Raw genomic sequence first — 8,036 nt, forward strand, 5'->3', positions numbered from 1 at the left:
AATGAATACATAAAGGCTAAGTGAGGTTGGCACAACAGTTTAGAAACCTTAGGAACCTCAGACACAAGGGGAATCTACATCCACTTATCAGATCTTTGTTATTCAAAAGGATAAGTGTGCTCTCCTCAATGAAGAAAGCATTTAATGGTGATAGGTTGCCACTAAGGGAGAGCAGGAGTACTCGCTCATCCTTATACCCTCCATCTCTGTATTCCTGATGCTTTTGGAATGCAAAGCAAAAGTGGTTCTGCCTCTGAGATTCCTGCCCCCTAACCCCTGGTAAAGTTTAGATGTTACAGGGAGAGGGACAGAACAAAAGCCATTTGTCATTGAGGGAGGGGCAGGAAACCATCCTGTCCTGTGGTCCACCCAGAAGTTGGCTACCACCAGAGGGAAGGGTAGAAATAAAAACTAACTTCCAAAGAGGGAGGGACAAGAACATCACTCCTTCCCAAGGACTGCCACCAAAACAAGGCAAAGTCCAACCCTTGAAGCTCAGGCACTCAGGGCCTAAGATTGAGGCTGGACCAGGGAACTTATCCCCTGCTTCCATTATGAGTTTTGCATGAGTAAAAAGCAATAGCATTCCACCAATATAAGTGGGTCATGAGAGGAAAGGGAGACCCAATCTTTGGTGCCTGAAAGCTGAGGACGGAGTAGTAACACTAACCAAAACCCTCAAGTACTCCAGGTTTCACATGATACATAAGGTAGCTGCAGTCCCCATTAGAAGAATTTTAACCCTGTGGTGCACTGAAGATAAATATAGGAAAAACAAAACCCAAATCAAACTCTACTTCCGTCAACATTGACAAACCTATACTAATAGCCAAACAAAAGAAGAATCATCATTTCTAGATATAAATACATTAGTCTCCAATATTCTTTTATATACAATGTCTGGAACTTAGTATTAAATGGTTTAACATATGTATAATTGAGGTACCAGAGAGAAACAATGAGGTAGAAGAATTATTTGAAGATATAATGGTTACAAATTTTACAGAACTAATGAAAGATATAGAACCACATATGCAATAATCTCAGAAAACGCCAAGCAAGATAAATACAAAGAAAAACACACTTAAACATACCATAGTCAAGCTGGTAAAAATAAATCCTAATTAGGGATGTTTAAAGAAAGTCAGAAAAAATAGAAACATAACTTATGGAGCTATTAATTTTTTTTTAATTATAACATCAGAAACTATGCAGGCCAGAATACAATGAAACTATATCTCTAAAATGTAAAAGAAAAAAGATCCAACCAAGAATCTTTTATTCAGCAAAATATCTTTCAAAAATGTGTATGTAATGTAATACAATATGTCATTAAAAGACAAGATCTACATGGTCATTTTAAAAGATGCAGAAAGAGCATTTGAAAATATGCTTCACCGTTTCATGATAAAAAACACTCAAGAAACTAAGAATAGAAGGGAACTTCTTCAAACTGATAAATGGTATCTGTGGAAAACTTCCAAATCATATTTAAAATGATGAAAGACTGAATGCTTCCTTCCCTAAGGTCAGGAACAAAACAAGGATGCCTAATTCTGCCATTTCTATTTAACATTGTATTGACAATTTGCTATAAACTGAATGTTTGTGTCTCCCTAAATTCACACTGAGATTCTAACTCCCAATGTGATGGTATTTAAAGGTAGCGCCTTTGGGAGGTGATTAGGTCATGAATGCAGACCCTCATAAATGTAATGTAGAGCCCTCATGAATAGGATTAGTGTCTTTATAAAAGACAGCCCAGACAATTCTCTCTGAGGAGTTAAGAGGGTAAATATTTAAAGTTCTCATAACAAGAAAAAAATTTGTAACTATGTGAGGTGATAGATATTGACTTAACTTATCATGATAATAATTTTCCAATATATACATATAGCAAATCATTATGTTGTACACCTAAAACTAATACAATATTATATGTCAATTATATCTCAGTAAAACTGGGAAAAAAAAGAAATAATATGAAGTCTGTACAAACTCTTCCAGAAAACAGAAGAGGGAACAACAGTATAGTAATTGCAAGAAAGAGAGAGAAAAATAAAAACAAGATATTACTGTTTCTATATGTGTTCATAATATGTCTTAAGAAAATAAATCCAAGAGCTCTCACAGTTATATTACTAGTATTTGCAAACTTTAGGGATAATTAAGTATAGAATGAATTTGTTTATATGCTAAGATTCCACTATCATAATGCAATAAAATTCTGTTTTTGCAGAAAACTATGGCACTAGAACAGCATCTAATTTTTGCTTGTCCAGTATACTAAATTTTTTAAACCACAGCCTATAATAAAAAGCATATTTTACACTGCAACTCAGTACACACATAAATATACCCATAATGTGTATATAAGTGTATATATGTTTGTGTGCATATGTGTGTATGACTGAAGCACAAACATATGCATGACTGAAAAACTCATAAATACATTGTAAATTAATTTTTAATATTGGTAGCAACCTTCTAAATGAAAAACACAGGCCTATAATATTTTTCTTTCTCCTAAAGTTTTCTTAATTGAAAGTTTCAACAAACTAACTGAAGTTCTGCAGACTTAAAACTACTCTAACACAGTATGTGCTCTAGATACAATTCCCTCTTAGGGTTTAAGGTTGAGACAACTAAATTAGCTATGTTTAGACAGCATACCCTTTTAAAAAATTTACCAGTATTTTGTTTTGTTTTGTTTTGTTTTTAGGCTGTGCTGTGGGGCATGTGGGATCTTAGTACCCTGACTAGGGATCGAACCCGTGCCTCCTACATTGGGAGCATGGAGTATTAACCACTGGACTACCAGGAAAGTCCCTGAAAGTGTTTTATTTGCATAGTTTATTAAAATATTATTATTCACTTTTTACTTCCTTTCCCCTCAATTAAGGTTTTGTCAATGTTGTTCATGACAGATAAACAGACTTTTATTAAACATCTAGTGGGGAAAAAATGGTTAACTGCAGGGTTTCTCACACCCAGGCTGCAAGGAAATTTAACGTGTTGGGGATAACACTTCAAGTAACTGTTGATACGTTAGTACAAAAGATAGCTTAGCTATGAAAACAAAACTAGGTCCTAAAATTTTATGGAAATAATGTAGGTTCCATGATGGCAAGAAAGACTTCTAGCATGGCCTAGTTGCAGGATAGATGTTTAATAAAACATAACTTTTGTTATGAGGTCATTATCTGAATCAGTACTGTATTTACTTCTTTCCTTCACCTCTTTCCTCTGAAAGTAATAATAACATGGCTAATGTTAATCTAGAATTGGTCAGTACTTGAAAAAAACCTGTACAAAGCAATCCTAAATGGGAGCTCAATGACAAACATTACTGGTAAAACACTGACTACTAATTTGGTTCTTGATTCCATCCTTGATCTATCACATGTAATTGAAGAGATAATTCTTAATGGAGTTTAAGAACACACTCAATATTTTGTTAGTTTATAATCGGTTAGAATCTCATGTGCCTCAGCAAATTTCCATCAATTCTACAGTCTATATCAGATCACCAGCTAAACCATAAATACATAACCGTGAATTCACATTAGAAATACTTAGGAAGCTTATAAAAATCTCAATACCCAGGTCACACTCAGGCCAGTTAATTCAGAATCTCTGGTTATGAGACCCAGGAATCATTATTTTTAAAAATTCCCCAGTGACTCCAATGGGGTGCCAAGTTTGAGAATCACTGATACAAGAATGTAGCCACCTCTACGGATCACTTTGAAATGTGGTATAGACTGAAGATATTCCTGTTAAGAAAAAGAGGGTGAAAAGCCTCAAGGATAACATTTACTTATGACACGTACCATACTGCAAACCTGCTTCCCTCTCCTGTGGTCTTGATTCCTGTGCTTTAAACGGTAAATATGAAGCATATACCCTGGAATACCAAAGTCCTAAAATAACCCAATAAGAAGTATTCAATAGAATCTTGGTCCATACTTCTTATTGATTTGATATTTTGGTCACGGGTTAGTTGAGAGAAAGTGAAAATGAAGTGGAAAGGGAAGGATAAAGTAATGAAATGTAGGTAAAGACAGCTCCTGAATGGGCAATATCAGCTTTCAGAATTATGTGAAATATCAGCTTTCAGAATGTTACTTGTTATCCTTACATGTAATACTAAGAATGAGGCTGGTAGTTGCACTAGCTCATAAAGAGACATCATCAAAACACTCTTAGTGTACAGAAAACACTCAGTGAATATACCCTTCAGAACTAACCTGATCAGCTGCCTTCACCCAGACCCTTAATTATTTCTTTTCCCTTCCTTTCCTCCCTCCTTCCTTCTCTTTCTTCCTCTCTCTACTTTTTCTGGATCATTTTTCATTTGACATCAATAATCTTTAGAAAGAGTTCTCGGCATTCAGCTCCAGAAACTTCAAGATGAGTCCAGTAACTATGCAGATTACAATAAGAGTTGTCAAATTTATCTTTATTGTATTGAAATTCCCAGGTAGTGTTGGTTAAGGAACTCTCTTCTTTCCCTCTCTAATAAAAGCAGTAGCATATATCCCAAGCTAGTCACAAAGGGAATTCTAAAATCCTTTAGTTAAACTAAAACTAAAACACAATAATCTTTTTCTTGTGTCAGTGAGTTTTGAGATTAACTAACTAGACCTTTATCATCAGTCCTTATTTTGGGAATAAATACCATTTTATTTTCCATCCTTCATAACTTTTTCAAAGTTATAGGAATACAGTTTTTACCTAAGATATTTTTTTGAACTTCTACTTTTTTCACATGTCTTAGTATTCCGTTTCCTAATATTTCTCATTTGATTTCAAAATCCTGTTCTAAGACTTTCAAATGTGTCATAATGGTAATTTATAAAAATAATAACAAAGTTAGAGCTATTCAAATAGAACATTAAAAGCTGTTACTATGCAAGTGACCGACTGGTTTCTCTTGAGAAAGGAGCATTTTTAACTAGTGATCTGGAAGCTCTTTCCCAATGATTAAGAGCATGTTTTTATTGTACAGTCTTGTCCTAAAGACATAGGTTTCAAAAAAAGGAAACCTGTCTATGAGTTTTGTACATTTGGACAAAAGTCCATTTCACATCTCTGATTTTTTTCTATAACATTTATTACATGGTAAATTAAGTACAACCTGTGTAAATTTAAAAACAACCAAAAAGAAACATTAAAAAAAAGAAACCAGTCTGCTCTTCATCCCCCTCAAATTTTGAACTGTATTACATGATGATAAGTACATATCAAAATCTTTAAATAAAGATAATATGTGCTGCAACTAAATATGCAGCATTGTATTCAAATAATATATTTAATCTAGTAGAAGGTAATAATTATAAATGGAAAACATACTACATTTGGAATCAAAGACTTAGGTCAAAATCCGTCTTCCTTACTTATTAACCTTATGTCTTTAACAAGTCATTTAAACTCTCTTAACCCAAGAATCTTTATTTATAAAATGGGGATTCTCCCTAACCTACTTATTTCATATGGTTTTTGTGAAAATCAAAGGTGACAATACAAATGAAAATGAATTAAAACTACAAAATATACAAATTTTAAACTTAAAAGTAAGGTAAATATTAAAATAAAATTTTTAAATGATTTAAATTTTAAAATATTTTTTTAAATGTTAACAAAATTACCACAGTTCTTTTCTCCAATGTTTACTGCAGGGATTTACTTCGAGCTTAAAATAAAGTCCCATTATTTACCACACAAAGGGTAAACTGCTTTGTTACGATATGTTTCCATTTCTAGAATCTAGGATAACCTGTTGGATTTTCAAAATTGAAAAGAAGGAGGAAGCAAAGAGAACTGTAATTTGTTGTGTGCCTGCTCTCTGTCAATCACTGTGCTAGGTATTTAGCATTTCACTCAGTTTTTCAGATATACAGGCTCAGGAAAGTTAAGCCCTTTGCTTAAAATATCACATGGATCAGGAGGGAGCTAGGAATTCTATATTTGATCTAATTCAAGGGTTCCTGACAAGGAGTGATTTTGTCCCCGGGGGTCATCTGGCAATGTCTAGAGACATTTCTGTTTGTCGCAACTCAGGGTGAGGGGCAGGATGCTACTAAACATCCTACAATGTATAGGAATAGCTCCCACAACAAAGAATTATCTAGCTCTAAATGTCAATAGTGCCAAGGTTGAAACGTCTTGGTCACATTTCAAAGCTCATGCTCATTCTACCATGTAATATTGAAAATAAAAGCTGTTTCTAAGTTTAAATATTCTACAATATTCAGCTGTCACAGATGTACCAACTTCAATCTAAGGTGTACTCTCTCTGTGTTCTGAATGTGTCTGGGAAACTCCATTTTATGATCCCACTAAGTAATCTTTTCATTCAAACAATAAAGAAGGTTCCTGGAAAAATTTCATGCTCATCAGTCCAAGGAAAATGACTCAAGGTCAAAGAGCAGGGATGATTTTGAGAAAGGCTGTAGGTATATTACTCAGATCACACCCTGGCTCCTTCTCTCCCCCAACTCCCCCCACCAAATAGCACTGTGTCCTAGTAAGAAAGAAATGGAGGGCTTCCCTGGTGGCGCAGTGGTTGAGAGTCCGCCTGCTGATGCGGGGGACACGGGTTCGTGCCCCGGTCCGGGAACATCCCATGTGCCGCGGAGCGGCTGGGCCCGTGAGCCACGGCCGCTGAGCCTGCACGTCCAGAGCCTGTGCTCCGCAACGAGAGAGGCCACAACAGTGAGAGGCCCGCGTACCGCAAAAAAAAAAAAAAAAAAAAAAGAAATGGAAGCAAACACTAAAGGAGTTTTTCATGAAACTCTAGGACACTAGGAAGCTCTATAGTAGTATAACACCAAAGAGAGGAAAGAATACTATTCCTATTTGGAGTTGCCTCTTGAAAAATGATGCAGATACATGAATAAGAGCAGTATTATGCCCCAACCTAAGTTTGGACCAGAAGGACTTCATTTTTGGAAGCAAATCACACTGGAACTTAATAGTGTTTAAGAATTTGTAGCTTCAAAATACTTTTATAGAAGTTTGGTAGCCAACAATAACTCTAGATCTAGAAAAGAGAAGACCATAAAGCCAGTATTTTTGTATTCCTTGACTCTGTGAATGGCAACAACACCCTCTCAGTTTGAAGTCTTGGTAGTCATCTGTAATTTATTTTTCTTCCTAATTCCTGGGAACTCTTCAGACCCAGTGTTAAAAGAGGATTTCCAGTACTGCAATCTATTTACCTGTTTTACCCTCTGAGACTCTATGTAATATTTTATTTGAACAAAGGATTCCATAGTTCAAAAACTATTTGGAAACCTGTGATTTTTCAGGATGAAATTTGCAAGGCTCTTCATGCTTTGACTACTGCCTTCTGACGGACTTTATTATGACTTTGGTCTTCATGCTCCAGTTCTACTCAGTTCATTGTGACTTCCCAAAGACTTCATGCTACAATTTCACTTTGACCATATAAATCTCCATTAAAATATGCATCTCATTGTATTTGTATATATATTTCTCCACCAAACTGAACACATCTTGAGGAAACAGTGCTTAGCACTTTGAAGAATTTTATTAAGATGTGATTAGTAATTAATTAATTAATTAAAAATTGGATGCTACAGGAAGACAATGACTACAACCAATGGAAACTATTAGTAATACTTAGGGAAATCTTTAAAGGAGCATGGAGCATATTACTAGGGTAAAGACAAAACCAGAGAAATATTGTCCTTGGATTGATTTACCCTGGGAAACCTATGCAGAAAACAAAGAACATTCATTCCATGAACAGAAGATTTTATAAGAACCATTTTTAGCTAGAAATATTGGACTTCCAGCTATGATTCTACAAATAACATTTTACCCTTTAATATCTGCATATTTCTAGATTCTCAACTGCATTACTTACTTGGGTAGCACTAGTACCTTATCAAGGAAAGAGACAGAGATGATCTCCCCTCCCCTGATTCTGATTTACTGATCTTTGACTTGCTTTCAAGGTCATCTGAGTAATCCTTTATGCAAGGATACAACTGTATGATCATGTAGTC

Source organism: Kogia breviceps, chromosome 4 (assembly GCF_026419965.1).
Source record: "Kogia breviceps isolate mKogBre1 chromosome 4, mKogBre1 haplotype 1, whole genome shotgun sequence".
NCBI lineage: Eukaryota > Metazoa > Chordata > Mammalia > Artiodactyla > Physeteridae > Kogia > Kogia breviceps.